We start from the raw sequence: 17,985 nt of genomic DNA, 5'->3' as shown, positions 1-17,985 counted from the left end.
CCGCACTCCAACCCTAATACATGTAGGCAAGGTAATGCAGGCAAGAAGAGAATGAGAGAGAATGGCAACAAGAGGAACCAGCGGTCTTGTACCAACGAAACGCAATGCAGTTTCAAGTCTGAAATCTTATTTCAGACTCTTTCAAACTCTTAACGACATGGGTATTATAACGAAGGGGGGGGGGGAGGATAATGACAATTAACTCGTTACCTTACTCTTCACAACACCGAACTCATAATTACCATTAATAACAACACGGTAGTTAAAAATAATGTTGTGGGTGTGTGAGAGAAGCTCCACTCCCGGCACCACTGGTCCCCGTGTCCCCTCACCCCCTCCTCATGCCTCTCAGTTACGTTAATTACATTAAGTTGCTTGATTGAGATGACTTCAGGAGGGGGGGGGGGATAAAGGAATCACTCGGACCTTGTTCATTTCAATCATTTATTACACTTTCTTATCCATCAATTATTCTTCATTCCTGCCAAGCACTTGAACCGAGGTAGCCTCACAGGTGTGCCTTGTCTGTCCTCTACCTGCAGGTGTCTAGCACCTCATTAATTACCAGTTGTCACAGCACAGGCGAGTAGAAGGGTGGTGTGCTCTCACACTCCAAGCAAATATCTACTTGCCTCCTCCTTCACACAGCCATTCTTCTACCCCTCATCTACTCAAGCACCACATACAAGCCCCTAATGTTAATAGTACATGACACTGAACCTATCGTCTCTATATCACACCTATGTAATCATCATAATAAACATATGCATGATTAGAAAATATAACGGACAATATACAAATTGCATCTTGCCGGTCACTATACACCACGTATGGCAGACAAATCTTAGAATACGCAACGCCAGCATGGAGGCCGAACTTTCTCGAGCCCATTTATTAGCTTTCATGGTTCATTGCTTTTGTCAGCACGTTTAGTTGGACTAAGTTTGGCACTTACTGCCAAGACGACCACAACTGTACTCCCATCCATATATTTATCGTCCTCCTCTACCCTCCCCCCCCCTCCCCATTCCTCTTATCCTTGGCACAGTACCTATGCCCAACACATTCCGTTTTGTTCTCCTTGGTAGCAGGTGCACACCACTTAAAATACCCGACTTGAACCACACCACAACCATGCCTACCATGCCCCTCGCTCTAGCCTCGTCATCCTCCATCACCACCTCCAACATGCTCCCCCCATCGCCACCACCTCCACCCTAAGCCACCTTCATGACGACCCAATAGCAGCCGTCAAGAAAACACGACAAAAACCAGCCTCCAGAATTATACACATGGCTACTATGGATGAATTTTGAAAAAATATGGACTGGTATACACGCACACAAAAAAGCCTAAGTTTTGCACAATTTTAATTCTAAAAAGTCAAAACAAAATCCCAGCAGCAGGGGTTATAGCACACAACGGTGGTAGCGACCAGCAGACAGGCAGGCAGGCAGGCAGGCAGGCAGGCAGACTGCAGCAGACAAAGGCGACTAATGTGATGCGAGTCTTCAATGACAAGCTCTTAATCGTAAGCTTTTTGTTTTTGTTTTTACTTCAATGGAAATGTTTAATAGGTGAGCGTTCAATAACGAGTCTTCATGACCATTCACTAACGAGGCCCGTGTTGCCACAGTGATGACAAGCTAAACTATACAGCTTCAGTGTTCATATTTTCAGTAAACTGTACAAGGAAAACAAGAGCAGAAACGCCAATTAAATTGGGAATGAAGAAACATTAGACAGGAGTGAGAGAGAAGTTAAGCTAATTATCAGGAGAAAACGCTAAGCCATTACGACTATATAGCACTTAGAAGGGACGATAAGGAATTAGGATGGGACGGATGGAAGGAATGGTGTCCAACTATTTGCGACGGTCAGGGATTGAACGCCGACCTGCAAGAAGCGAGACTTACGGTCCAGTTCAAGTGCAGAAAAATGATGTAGAGCAAGAAGTCTTGACTACCATCTACATATCTAAGCCAAGTTCAAAACTTATATGAGGCATAAATGAGCCTAAAACCCACGAAAATTCCCAAAATGTTAAGCCGGGATCCATAAGCCGAAGCAGACAAATAGGTTAATCATACAGGAGCGGGTTCCTCCCACTCAGGAAGTGATGGGTGGGCGGGTGATCAGTAACCTGCACTAGCAAACTCGACATGCATTAGTAGTAGTTCAAGTAAGTTTTATCGAGATAATAAAGTACAACCCAAAAGGATAGAGTAGCTGTAGGCTCCCTATCTAGCCTCCTACATATATCCTCAAGAACGTGAGTCGATACAATAATTGCAAAGCTCCAGGTAACACATACCGACAGATCTGAAGGGCCTAATGGCTGGACTAATGGTTGAAAAACAGAGGTGCAACTGGTACTCTGAGAGAGAACTCTATCAACATAAGAGGTCCGAGACTGTTCAACACGCTTCCACTACACATAAGGGGCATAACTGGCCGATCCCTCACAGTGTTCAAGAGAGAACTGGATAAGCACCTCCAAAGGATACCTGATCAACCAGGCTGTGACTCGTACGTCAGGCTGCGAGCAGCCGCGTCCAACAGCCTGGTTGATCAGTCTGGCAACCAGGAGGCCTGGTCGACGACCGGGCCGCGGGGACGCTAAGCCCCGGAAGCACCTCAAGGTAACCTGACACAATGTAGTGTGCGCGAGCATGACCTGGTTCCTGCTAACAAAGTTTACGCATTAAGTGCTCAGGATAGGAGATTAGTCACCTGTAGCCACCTGCCGCAGGTAAGGGCTGATTTTTTTTTATTAAGAAATGAGGTACATCTGCATTAGTGCAGCTACCCTAGACTATATGAAGTGGAGTACAGTTTGTCTGTAAACTGACCAAATATAGCGTCGTGTAATTCTACGGAAGTTCAACGCCCAGATCGAGTTGGCACTGCGCTCAGTTTCAACCATATCTTTATATAAATACTCATCACCGTTTACCTTTGCTCAATGCAGGTATCTATTAAAAGCTGTCTGCATTCCATCGACACCAGTGAACAAACTATTAATCACTTCGCTGACTTTGTAAAAAATAACAGCAACAATAAAAACTTGCAATCAAAATAATGTTGCAATACTTATTGTTTTTCCACTAGTTGTGTTGAGCGCCGCGAGTAGGCCTAGTAGGTTTGGAGGCCTCATTCCAGCCAGGCCCTGAGAGTAGTGTCGGCAGTTAATGGCTTGGCTCGCTAGTAACACACAGCGCTCGTCGGCACATGTGACATTGAGCGTGTTAAAAAAAAAAAAAAATCAACTCTTGTTTATCATTGCTGCCGAGGCTCAAGTCATGAACTCTAGACTAACGTATTGTACATAAATGAGTGTACAAGGCAAACCTAATTACATACGTTGCTAACCGGCACAGGGGGGTAAAGCCTAGCTAACCGGCACAGGGGGGTAAAGCCTAGCTAACCGGCACGGGGGGGTAAAGCCTAGCTAACCGGCACAGGGGGTAAAGCCTAGCTAACCGGCACAGGGGGTAAAGCCTAGCTAACCGGCACAGGGGGTAAAGCCTAGCTAACCGGCACAGGGGGTAAAGCCTAGCTAACCGGCACGGGGGGTAAAGCCTAGCTAACCGGCACAGGGGGTAAAGCCTAGCTAACCGGCACGGGGGGTAAAGCCTAGCTAACCGGCACGGGGGGTAAAGCCTAGCTAACCGGCACGGGGGGTAAAGCCTAGCTAACCGGCACGGGGGGTAAAGCCTAGCTAACCGGCACAGGGGGGTAAAGCCTAGCTAACCGGGACAGGGGGGTAAAGCCTAGCTAACCGGGACAGGGGGTAAAGCCTAGCTAACCGGCACGGGGGGTAAAGCCTAGCTAACCGGCACGGGGGAAGCCTAAAAGATAAACTTTGTAAACTACTCTAAATACACCATCATAAATCATTTAGCATTATAAAACGTCAATAAATTAAATTACAATACACTGTAGTTACTCACGTAACTATACTTACCATCAGGAAGAAGTCTGTTTAAGGCCACCCTCCCCCCCCCCCCCACCTATTCTCACCCTTATTATACGTGTATAACTGCGAGGTGAGGCTGCAAACCATTCTTAACCAACTACCGTTTCCACCATACGACTCTAGACCATTAAAATACCCCATTATCGCTCTCTCTCCCAACTCTCTCATACTTTGGCAATGCAATTGCAACATGCCGTTGGGAATTTTTATTCTGGGTGCTTTAGCAACTGTTAAACGGCGATAGAATGAAAGGGAAAGCGAGTGAGAGAGAGAGCAAACTCGCACAGTTTGCTCTCTCACTCGCTTGTCACAATATGCAGGGAATGCCAGCGTGAGAACGTGCGAGTACTGGAGTACTCGGTAAAAACAAACCAGAGGAAATATTGGTCCACAGCCTAGTTATTTGCCAGCAAATTACAGAGCCTATTTACGCTAAATGAAATGGAGGTTCTAACTGGATGGCAGACATCCAGCATAGTAACTCATTCTCTCCCTATCCATGACTTCCCTGTCATGGATCGGCATAATGTCATAATATTGAAAGTAGGGACACGGCGACAATTTCCAGTGCCGTTTCTACTGGATCTCGGCTCATGACAAAGCCTTGTAGTGAAACATGAAAAGATGAGTCATTTACACGAATTCCTTAAAAAGGCCTGTAATGAATTCTTAGGCAATTTATTGTTCTATAACCTTATATAAACAATTACCGTTCTACGTTCAAATTGAGCTACTTCTCTCTAGTAATTATTTCATATTGTCGAATCTGCCTGTACGTCCATATTCGGCCATACGGGCAAAAGCGACGTTTTTAAGAGGAGAGGTTGATCGCTAAACGTTCAGCCTGTGGCAGCGTTTCCAATTTCTTCAGAAACCTACACGTCTTAAAAGACTGAAAAAAAGATAGGATACGCAGAGTATAGGTTAGAATCCTCGTCACTGTTCCTACTGATTTTCTCACTGATACATCACGTTAAATGTAATTTCTCTGTGCTCTTAAAAGATAGTTTTGTCTATTCCCGGATTTAATTTCTTAATAAGGCAAATAATTTAGTCGGCTTATGTACTTACAAACTATTTTTTTAATTTGGAGACTAAATCTGTTCCGAATACACAAGTTACAGCCCTGCCCCTGTGGCAGGTAAGGCCACCAAGGGGGCTCACCATAGTCCGTGCTACTCAATTTTTTCTTCCAAGTACAGTGTACCTAAATCTAATAACAAACAACACGGTTAGATTATTTCACGTAATGTTTGGTCAAACGTTCTACCTATAAACCTCGGCATTCTGTTAGGCCTTACTATTCACAGAAAGACCGTTATCAACGGTCTTTGATACTGCTTTGATACTTTGATTGTTCAACTGCCATCTTATGACACAAGATTTCAGTTGAACTCGTTCCACGGTTCCTTTCTTCGATGGTTCTGGCAAGTAATTTTCCAGAACGATAATTTTGTATTCATATCAAACATTGTTGTTGCCAATATGTTTGGATTTGTCGGAAAATCCGACACCATTTAATATATCATACAGATAATAGCTGTATTACCAACAAGTTACCCATAGAAAACGTAACTTGTAGTGGAATTACCGTCTATAGAAAACGGGATATCATCACCACATACTATTATAATTCACCAACTATTCTGCTGGGAATTATTCTTAAATACATAAGTCTTTGGACTTTATCATCATAAAAACATCTTATATAAATTAACTTAATTATCAATATTAAAGTAGAGTAAATGTGACCCTTCTATCACTTTCTGAAATCTGGACAAAGTAAGCCAGGCGTCAGAGGGAGGAAGGGGGCGGCCATTGTTGTGTCACCTCCGAGACGTGTGGAGCAAATTCGGCTCCTATCATTCTGGACAATGTCGGCCAGTAACGTCAATAGAATGGAGTGTTAAACAGCCATTGTTTATATTGAGACCAGAGGCTCACACGGGAGCAAATACGGCTCCTGTTAATTTTACTTGGACGTAGTGTTATGGAAACCAAAGGTACCATCTCCAACACGATGTCTACAATTCAAGTTAAGTCTATCCGAAACCCGTTTATCATTCATTTATGGCCATTAATGTCAGGATATAGGGTGACCCGGTTAGATCGCGAAATCGCCTCATACTAAAGGTAATTAAGCCAGGTCTTCAATGTTCTGTATAGTGTTTTCTCTGATATAGCTTGTCATATATAGGATTCTGGCTTCACAGCTAGCGCACTTTTGACAGGTCAAGACGAGGAAGGAAGATTTGTGCACCAGTTACTGGGTGATATGGAAGCTACCTCAAAGAGGATAATTTGGTGTCTACACCCTAGTTATACCTGGTGGACTAACCTGCTGTACTATAAGATAAGGAACCTCATCAATGTATGTAGCTATTACTGTAGTTTGATTGGCTGCATATATATAAATATAAACCCCCCTAATGTGTAGAGGATCGATTTGTGAGATTATGAGATTATTGCAGAAATACAGTCCACTTAACATTATACAAATTGCTATCGAAGTATATAAATTAACGTAAATATAAATTCATATAAATTAAATAAATATAAATCTCACAGGTCGGTTCCCACAGGATTGGATTAAAGAGAGAGGAGAAAGAAAGTAGGAGAAATATAAGGCAGAGAGATATTAAGATAAAATCTTTGGGCAGTGGAATCAACCCAGCGTCCTGGGTCAACCCAGACCCACATGGGTTCGATTCCACTGAACTGCTCCAATGATTTTCTCACATACGTCACATTACTGCAATGTAATTGTGTACATTCAATTGCACTTGCATTAGTTAAATTCTTAATCCAAGACACAGCCTTCGTGTCTCTAATATAACCTAAATCGTGCGACACATACGACATACGAGCCCGTCTGACGGTAACACAACAGGAAGAGCCAATGAAGGCACCAGACAACTGCCAAACTTTGCTGATTAAATGCCATTAAGTCGCTCGACCAGCATTTCCTGGTGTGTGACATCCCACTCTACTTCCTCACTCTCTCTCCTCTATCCGCAGAGTCAATTACTATCAAAATAATTAACGCGTTAAACACTGTGCTTAAAATAGTATTAGCGCTTGGAAGGTATTTTGATAATAAGTCTTTGCAAGCTTGCGCGTTCCCTTGTTGACAGATGGTTCCGTGGATGGGTAGCTGGCGGGCGGGCGGGCGGTTGCTCGCTCTTGCAGTGACCTCAACGCAACTTGTCAGCCTTGTGCGGCTAGTGTGCTGACAGGTAGTCAGGGTGGCTGGGCAGGGTGAGCCACCTGGTGTTCATCGGGGTGGCCTGGCTCACCCGAGGCCACGCCATCTTTATGGGGTACCGGAAGTAAACAGCATCTAGCCGGAAATTCCGAGGTTCCTTATCCGGTAAGATCGGCAAATATCCAGTTCGACTTGGGGTTAAATATTTTTTTGCATTGCCGGTGTGATGAAACGCAGACTGTGATTATAATCATTAATATTACATAACGTTACCAGGTATGCAAGAGCTGTGTGGAGCTACACATCACACCCGTACCAACGCCCTCAAACCTTGGCCTCCAAGGTCTTAGCATCTACATGACATGTAGATTTTGGGTGTTCCTGCTACCTGAGTAATGTGCGCGCGCACTCCACTCAAGTGTGCGCGCGCCGCAGCTGTCATGCGAATATTTCTATCAGTGTATAAAACGTTCTTACATCTACACTTCTGTGTTCCACTGCTTCACTGTCCAAACAAACTTTTGTATGTAATCCATGTGACCTATTCGGGTCCTTCGTTGGTGTCTTCCCCCTCGGTGTCGTCCCTCATGTCAGTTTGCCTTGTCTACCTTGTCCGTGCCACAATTTTGTTTACGTTGTGATCATGAATTAGAAAAGACGTTTTGTATACGAGGGTTGGTTCATTCAACCAATCTTTACGACTCCTGGCTTCCACTCCAGTCTGGCGCCATATACCTCTCTGACTTTCATCCGCTTCATACCTGGAGTGGATTGTGAGAGTTGCTCTATTCCCCAGACCTGGCCTGGGCGCCAAGCTTGACTTACTATAACTTTATCAAATAAACTGTTTCTAGCGGCATCCCGCAGGCCCACATATCCACCACAACCCGGTTGCTCCGAGTTACAGTAAGATATGTGGGCCTTAAATGTTCGCATTCCCTTCCCAGGCAGCAACTGGGTATGTGGTTGTAAAGTGACTAACAGGTCGTGCCTCGGGTAAACTAAGCTATCCAGTGGGATGAAAGAACTCAAACTGCTAAACAAGAATCAGAATTAAATCTTTTGTACCTTCCTGTATAAACCCAAACTAAAAGCAAGTAATTATATGTTGTATGCATAATGTCACACGCAATGAAAAAAACCACACACACACACACCCTGACAATAAGCAATTATCAAAAGAAGGCACCAAGGAAAGTCAACTACATGTATGTAGGTTACCCTGACAATAGAAAAAGTGTATCTTCACATTGATAGATACGACTATTAGACACTAATAGGTCACACAGGTTAAGGCCAATAACTAGTTGGGTGATTGCGAGGCCAGCTAGCCTCGCCCTGGACTATAGGACACACCGAGCAGCCCGATGTATTTCCTGCTCCCGCCTCAGGATGGGTTATTTGCTCAACCTGTCTTCTTACCAAACCCACTACATTGTTTACGCAATCACCCTCTACGTAAAACTTGCGGGGGTTTAGAGGAAACTAGAAACGCATCAATATTGACGCGTCGTAGCTGGGACTAATGAGTGTTACGGTAGGTTAGATGGAGAGCCACCCCGCACGCTATAAGGAGCCACCCACAATATAACCAAATCGCCGTCAGAGGCAGCCAAAGTCGTTTCAGTGTTCAATTCACATATATTCCATGTGAAATAGTGCTATTATTAATCAAAAAACCTGAAAATTAAAATGTACTTTTTACAAATTATAAAAGATTGTATCAACCCAAATACATTGGGTTGATATAATATTATGATTAATAATACATCATGACTAACCTACTCTTGAAACAATCCAGCGATCCCACATCTATTATACTACCCAGTAATTTGCTATATAAATCTGCAACCCTACTTTTAAACTATGAAATACTTTCAATACACATTAATTGCATATTTTCTTAACACTGTCCTTACCTCTGACTTGATTCTCAGGCACCGCTATTTTACGAATCATAAGCCAGTCTCTCCTACCAGTCATAATCGTGTCTCCCCTACCAGTTTAGACCCAACAAACGTGCGTTACCCTGTCTCTTGACCCCACTGACATTCTTAATCCATGCCCCAGCCCGTCCTCTAAACAAAGATCCAAAGTCCATTCCATGCACACGCCAAACCCGCTGTTTACCAATGACAAACTGTTTACACACGACTTTACAACTCATGACGTCCGAACACTTCCTGAATAAGTGCTTCGCTGACGACTTTTGTTCGAACTACAATGCTACAAATGCTTTACCCCACGTACTACAAATGCAAATAATCGGCAACAGAACCAAAACACCTAACCAGTGCCTAAACATGCACAATATGCTAATATAATAATAATTTATATTTGAGAAAAGTTATGTTTTGAATGAACAGAATGTTAAAATTGATGAATGAGTGTTTGGGGTCGACCGCTGGATAGAATGGACTTGGTCTGAGGACGAGTTGCATGCCCACTCGTGAGTTGGTCTTGACTTCCCGTTTCCTGAAGCCTTGGGCCAGCCAAGAAACGTCACGTCACGTCTTGCCTCGCGAACGTTCCACTAATATTTTCAGGACGTTTACAATTTAAAGTGAAACAATCAAGTATATTAAATCTTGTATTTACAACAATCTTTTATGTTAAAAGTACAATATGTGATATATCGATAAAGAGGGGAAAGGTACGCAAGGAGATAGAAGAATGAACAATCAGTGGAGGAAAATTAAACCCTCAAAGAGGGTTTAATGCGATCAACTTCGCATTTTGATATATACTCCAAGGCCAAAAATCGTCGTACTAGAAAATGGCAGTGGCTCGTGAAATTGACATTATCCCTTTTTCTTTTTTGGGTCCTCTTGTGGGTTAGGATAAGCGTACTTTACTACGACAGTTTCTTGACGTTGGGAAACGTTAGGAGGACGGGCTACTAAATTTCCACTTCGTAACTTCAACCAGGCTGTGATCCATACGTCAGGCTGCGAGCAGCTGCGTCAAACAGCCTGGTTGACCAGTCCAGCAACGAGGAGGCCTGGTCGACGACCGGGCCGCGGGGACGCTAAGCCCCGGAACAACTCCAAGGTAACTCCATGGGGTCACCCTTAAAACCGTAATACGTAATTAAGGCGGGTGCGGAACACCAGACCCTGAAGTGATAGCAGTAGTGGTGGTAGTGGCAACTGCGATAATTGTGGTTGTATTTTTGACCAAATGTGTTATTTCATCCTAACATTGCCACCAAGCGCGCACACTGTCAAGTTACCTTGCGGTTACCTTGAGGTGCTTCCAGGGCTTAGCGTCCCCGCGGCCCGGTCGTCGACCAGGCCTCCTGGTTACCTGTCTATCAGTCCGTAAGTACGATTGCTTTCCATTTACATTGTGAAATGTAATTGTAAAATTGTGAAATGTAAAAGAAATGTCAAATTAATATTCAGTTACATTTTCTCCATAAATTAGAGCAAATCTGAACTTTGCTAAGTTTTTCTTCTATAAAATTAAAAAATTTATCAAAATTTTCTTATTTATATTTCACTGTACCGGTTAGTCTATAACAATGTTAACCTAAATTTACTCGAGGGCCACTGTCTAGTATACCCTCGATGAGGATTGGCAGCCGGCGGCTTGTCCAAGGTCCCCTCCATTTGTCCTGATTTTATCGAGCAGGATCTTGAATTGCGGACCATACAGGAATTCAAGGACACTTTCTTTTACTATTGCATTTATTTTGAAGGAAGATCTACCCGATCCTTCTAAATTCTGTCCTTGTACCTTTCACGTCAACTGTGGTCAGTGTTTAAACAAGCAAGACGAGAGTATTGGAAAGTTCAAGGTGGATCCTTGGGGCTTTGTCCCTCACTCTCGTTTTCTTTCCTCTTCCCACCACGACATCCAGCCCCCCACATAGGAAATGTAGATGTTTATCTCTCAGAATGTTTGGTAATATGTTTATTGTTTGTGATGTGTGTATATGTATGTATTAACACGATGTACTGAACGGGGTGAGAATAGCTTGAGCTACCTTATCCCTTTGTGTGTATTTTACCTCAATTAACTTATTTCAATTTCAATTTCCAGGCCCACCTGCACCCACCATCACACCCGGCCTCGTTGCCAAGAGAATAGGGGAATACGCATCTATATACCGCCACAATAACCACACCAACGCCACAGCAACTCTTATTGGGCAAATATATTCCAAAATATCATCACATACTAGACGAGGATGGAGTTCGAAAAAGCGTATCAGAAAGACCAAGAAACGACACCACGGAAATAACTTCATATTTGCCAACCATACTAGGCTTAAAGGCAGTAACGAAATTCGAATGCAATTCGATTCTCACAGAAATTCACAGAAATTTAGACTTGGAGATTAAATGGGCAGTAATCTGGATGCTAATATATAATTTAGGCTTTTATATTAATCAAGTAAATAGGGTCAGATGGAGGAGTAAGTCTAGATATATTTCAGAGAAGCTTGTTGCGCAGAACTTAAATTCACAAAACTGTTCAATACTGAAAACCGTTTAGAAAATCTAGAACCCCTATACTAGATACTCTCATTTTAGAGACTTCAATGTACTTCAATTTGGGGAGCCGGTGGCTGAGCGGATAGAACACTGGGCGCGTGATCCTGTGGCCCCGGGTTCGATCCCGGGCGCCGGCGAGAAACGATGGGCAGAGTTTTTCATCCTGATGTCCCTGTTACCTAGCAGTAAATAGGTACCTGGGAGTTAGTCAGCTGTCACGGGCTGCATCCTGGGGGTGGAGGCCTGGTCGAGGACCGGGCCGCAGGGACACTAAAGCCCCGAAATCATCAAGATAACCTCAAGATACCCAGTTTAAAATGGAGAATAACAGACTATAACATTGTATCAGGAAACCACATCAGAAGTAACTGAACACAAATTGAGAGATTCTTGGAATGGAACCAAGTCAACTAGGAACGAAAATATACTCACCTGATCTTCACGAACAATGAACCAAATAATCACTACTCTTTCGGATTATGCTACTTTTTTATTACATTTTTTGTGTATGGATAGGCAGGGTAACTCAGACAAAATATTAAAGTTGTTGCGAGGTAGGATCAAGTATATTATTTGGAGTTTACGGCTCATGCTGTGATATGAAAAATTGGTTTACTGAGAATTATATATAAATGCAGCATTTTCCCTTGTAAATTGATGTAAATATGATCTTCATATTGAATATTATTTAATAAAGAAAAACATACTCTGATCACAAACCCGGAAATCCAAACAAAACATTAATACAACCAAACGAAATAAATTGAAAGACGTTCAGTAAATAAAATTTCAACAATAAAGGCACTAACTGGGGAGGGGGACACTTGACCATTGCATGTGAACCATTCTAAGTACACAAACCTATCAAACCAGGAATAAAAAAATATTGACTGCCGTAACATATAAAATCTACATGAAATATGTTTTTTACGGGGATCAAAGGAAGACCGACTTTGATAACCCAGAAAGCACTATAAAAATAAAGCTTTTTCCGAAACGCTCAATTGCGTATTGTTACGGACCCGAATCCAGCGTCCGAGCCTGGAGCAGTGACGACCACGCCATCTGTGAGTCAGCTCCCGAAACCCCCTCCAAATGGACGACGACACCTGGTGAGGACGAGGTGTACTGGCCACGAGGGCCAGTTTCCAGTCCTGTTCAGCTCACAACACAGCCGCTGCTGACCTCTGGTGAGGTGGTGCTCAGACGACAACGCCATCTATGGAGTGGATAGGTGGGTGTTTGGGTCTGAGCCTGTAAGTGAGGTGCTTTAGTGTGTCCCTGTTATTGATGACGTGTCTGCTTACAGAGTCGACCTGGGACTGCTGTAAGGGTAGTTGAGTCAGTCTACCCAAGGCAGCCGTCTCGACACCAAGTGTTTTGCTGCAGCAGCTGTGAGTCGCCTCCCGGATGAACACTGTGGTGTTACCCTGCCTGAGAAGCGGCAGTTGAGGATTGTCATACCCGGGACTGACTGGTGGAGACGATTAACCACTGGGGTATTGTGGACAGGAGAGTGATCTGTGGTATCACACGAGGCTCCTGACTAGGGCGCTACCCTAGTATCGCTCGTGGAGTGGCCTGACCAGCGTTGCTGATCCGGAACCTGCCAGCTGTCTGCTGGACTTGTGGTTGACGGCCTCCACGGCGGTGCCCCCAGTGGAACTGTGTTTTGGCTGGCCTGTGGCCGGGGTAGACCCAGCTTTTCGAAGGATTCGTCGTGAGGCCACGAGAGCACCGAGAACTTGGCACCGAGAAGATCCAGAGTCTTCAGAAGAAGACGACAGTGTAGATAATACCCCTGTGCAGTGTTTATACCCCCCCCCTGTGTAATCTTCTTATATATATATTTATTGGTGAAGGTATTAATTATAATCTTAAGTTTTTGCCTTTCTTTCCCTTCCCCTTTTAATTTACTTGCGTTACGGATCACATCCCTTGAAAGCCACTACTGGCTTGGGGCCGGATACCCTTCCTCTAACAACATCAGAGTAAGAACCCAGTTGCGACCCGAGAGGGCCGTAACACGTATATTAAAAAAATATATGCATATGGTAATTACAGAAAGAAGCTAAAGCTCTCATACCAAACTGAAGAACTGTAAATGGAACAGAAAGCCACACTAACGATGATAAAAATGACATTTTCCCACCAGTAATAAAAAAACTATGCACCAATAATGGAACTATACATTCAAATATGAGATTCACACAAAGGAAGAGAAAGAAATGAGCTAAATCCGACATTCAAAAACACGAATGATGAAGACCCCCAACAATATTTCAAAATGTTATCAATTTAGACAACTGCTGTTAAACCCCCAAACTTAAAACAAATTAACAACCGATCATGCACCAACCCATTCTCGGTTATATTTGTCACTTCGTATCAACCAAATCCACAAGAAAAATATAAAAGCAATGTCAAAAACTAAATAAGCGCCTTACAAACATCATACATTTAAAGTCATAGATTTAAATTTCCCATAATTTTTGCAGTTTTATAAAAAAAAAAAAAAACGAACTACACATGCCTGGTCACCGTGAATTTAGAGCTGGAAGATCCTACCCTAAGCAATTCACTGACCAATCACAAAACACCAGCAGAACATCAAAATGCGGATGTTGTATAACACGGACTTTGCAATGGCATTTGATAACAGTTGCCATGAAGTGAAAGTATACAAAATTAGACTCAACGTAATAACAGAAAATAGGGCGATAGATAATATATCTCCAGAAAAACAGGTCAGAGAATAATAGCACCCCAAACTAAATCCGAGTAGAACTGAAAGTTTAGTGCCATTATAGGTTCTGTCCTTGCACTGCTACTCCTCCTGTTCTAATATTGACAAACATAAAAACCACAACGCCGTGTCATCCTTGTAGACTCTACAAAAATCAGCATGAAATAGACACCGAACAAACTAAACATATCAGGGTCTCTTAGTGCAGTTAGTTTCGTTCTAGATTCACAGCCAGGGATCCCGAGTGAGACAGAAATGGTCGATAGGACAAAAATAATTACTTCAAACTGGATACAAGAAAGCAATCACATCTCGCAGAATGGAAACATGCGACAGGGTCTAGGAATAATGAAGTGGACACTACTTAACGGTCACACGCTATAATTAATACAAGTCCTCTTCTCCCTTCTACTTCCATATATAACTTTCATAACATGAGCAAATCCACAAGGGCCGTGACGAGGATTCGAACCTGCGTCCAAGAGCATCCCAGACGCTGCCTTAATCGACTGAGCTACGACATGGTCAAAAAGAGTTGAAACCCAAGTTCTACTGAACTTACTGAAACTTTCCACACGTCACAAAATATTACATTCAGTTACAGATACAAAATTTCAAAATAAAATGCACACACAAAAATACCAGTCATCACACCGCTTTAGTCATCTGTTTAACGGTCGCGTATTTTCTAGCCTAGTTAAAATGCTCGATGGTCCGAGTGAATGAAACGAATTACTTCAAGTTCACAACGTTCATGAATTCGGACACGCTACAGGTGCCCGAACTGGGTTACAAAATGACTAACCCTGTGGGGGGGGGGGGGGAGTTAAAATGTGGCACACACAATTGCCACATTTTACGTAGGCCTAATGGTTAATGCTAAATGAGGGGTTAAGTTGAAGGATTATATTTAACAGCTAAGGACAGTTAAGGAGTGTGTAGTTGGTAAACAAGAACTGACACCATTTTAAATAACGGAAAAGCAAAATTTACCGGTTACATCATTATGTACCCAAGACTAAATTTCATGCATCTATAATGAATGCCAGTTCAGAGCCGAGAAGAAATGCAAGTTAATTGTCGGGGACAAGAAGCCTGTGCATATACATTATGTACTTTACATTGATATCGAGGTACCCCAAAGATCGAGCTACTGACCCTCCTCACGAAACAGCCCCATAACAGCTACCTATTATTGTTGTTTTAGATTCTGCTACTCTAAACAAAAAGTTCCAGGTAGCACGGGCTATGGTGAGCCCGTAGTGGATTTACCTGGCACAGGAGCGGGCGCACACAGCTGCCTAACTCTTGGGTACCTATTTACTGCTAGATCAACAGACACATCAAGTGAAAGGAAACGTGTCTAACCATTTCTGGGCCAGATTCACGAAAGCACTTAAGCAAGCACTTACGAACGTGTACATCTTTCCTCAATCTTTGACGGCTTTGGTTACATTTATTAAACAGTTTACAAGCATGAAAACTTCCCATTCGACTGTTGTTATTGTTAAAAACAGCCTCCTGGTGCTTCGGAGCTCATTAACTGTCTAATAATTGTAAACAAAGCCGCCAAAGATTGAGAAAAGATGTACAGCTTCGTAAGTGCTTGCGTAAGTGCTTTCGTGAATCTGGCCCTGGCAGGAGCCTCCCCCCCCCCCAATTACGATTCGAGAACGAAGCCGAATGTGCTACGAGACCCGGACTACTGTTATTGTGTAAGGGAGAAGTCAGTAAGAGATCTGTAGGTGAAAGTTACCCACATAGTTGGCAATGTGGGTATGCGTGTCATTTTATCCCTGCCAATAATTAGTTTTGGAAAAAAAGAGTAAAGGAGAAAAATACAAAACATTTACCGTATCTAAGATTACATGTTCTAACATACGATGTCCAGTTTTTTGTTGTTGTTATTATTATTATTGCCAAATAAAAAAGCCCATTTTCATCTACATGCATATTTAAACGAGAATTTATATTCAACGTTCTTTAACATTTGTTATTTGGTAACTTATCAGAAGAGAAAGTTAACACGCTGAAGTAAACTAATGATTCAATGTTTTCCAGTCTAGGTATCCGTTTTATTATCTTAACCGGCTGTAGCAATGCTAATATACTGTACCACCATGAAGGATGAAATCTGCCATTTACACATCAAAAATATTATCCCAAAAATGTATGAAAAATACACACGATTAAGGAAACCAATGATTCTGAAATAGGCTATAAGGAGACATAAGATAATTATCAGGGGAAAGTGTTATGCTATTATCACTATATAATAATTATATGGAAAGGCTCCGATTAATTCCAGCAGGAAATCCTTCCTTCGCCGCCACTAACTAGCTTGCCTTGAAGCCTCGCACGTCCCAAGCCCTGACATTATGGTGTCCCATGAAAGGCAACACTAATCGTTCTCGGGTCCCCCACCCGAGTTGAAAACACTTGACGCTGCTAATGTAGCAACTTTTACACACGGTTCAAACTTTCATACAATATTTCAGCTGCCTTCCCTGAAAAAGTGTGCACCTCAACAATTATAGTCTTAATACGGACACGTTCCTCACTCTCTCGGCTTACACAATCAAACTTATTTCAGTCTAGCAAATATGTTTTGTCAAATTGTTACTAAGTTTGGTAAGGTTTGCGATGTTGTGTACCTTGACTTTAGCAAAGCTTTTGATACAGTGCCACATGAAAGATTGATTAAAAAGATAGAGGCTCATGGTATTGGGGGTGCTATATGAAGTTGGATTAGGGCATGGCTATACCAAAGGAAACAGAGTTAGTATAAATGGGGTTAAGTCAGAATGGGAAAATGTTGTAATTGGAGTGCCTCAAGGATCTGTCCTGGGACCTCTGTCGTTTATAATATATATAAACTAATTTAGATTCAGGTTTGAGTAGCAACATTTGCAAATTTGCCGATGATACAAAAATCGGTAGGGAAATTAACACGGAAGAAGACTTACTATCACTTCAAGTTGATCTAAATAGGGTTTTGAAAATGGTCAAAAGATTGGCAGATGGCGATTGTTAATTAACAATGTTAATTAACAATGTTAATTAACCAGAATGCTGTAAGTGCTCTTGCCAACTAACAACCTGAGAACAGTAAATATTGACATCTTTATATGTTTAGCCATGCTAGATAATATATAAACCATACGATTTATTTTGACCATGGTTTTTTTTATACTCAATTTTTATATTTGTTATATTTTATTGTTGTTTATATTGTCGCATTGTTTTATATTATATAGTTGCAGGAGCCAGTGGCTGAGCGGAGAGAACACTGGACACGTGATCCTGAGGTCCCGGGTTGGGTCCCGGGCACCGGCGAGAAACGATGGGCAGAGTTTCTTTCACCCTGATGCGCCTGTTACCTAGCAGTAAACAGGTACCTGGCAGTTAGTCAGCTGTCACGGGCTATTTCCTGGGGATGGAGGCTTGGTCGAGGACCGGGCCGCGGGGACACTAAAAAGCCCCGAAATCGTCAAGATAACCTCAAGAAGAAGGGTAGAAGAAGACTGCGGGATAGTTTATCGAGCTCGACATACTC

The 17,985-nt window shown here is 42.6% G+C and overlaps 1 protein-coding gene across 2 annotated transcripts in view; it reads right to left on the bottom strand.

Moving 5' to 3' along the window:
* LOC123775062 (uncharacterized) overlaps positions 1 to 17,985 on the bottom strand; it is an 81,167-nt gene that overhangs the window by 61,558 nt on the left and 1,624 nt on the right. The window lies entirely within an intron of this gene.

The sequence above is a fragment of the Procambarus clarkii genome, chromosome 92, assembly GCF_040958095.1.
Source record: "Procambarus clarkii isolate CNS0578487 chromosome 92, FALCON_Pclarkii_2.0, whole genome shotgun sequence".
NCBI lineage: Eukaryota > Metazoa > Arthropoda > Malacostraca > Decapoda > Cambaridae > Procambarus > Procambarus clarkii.
This window is presented reverse-complemented; position numbering and strand designations above follow the sequence as displayed.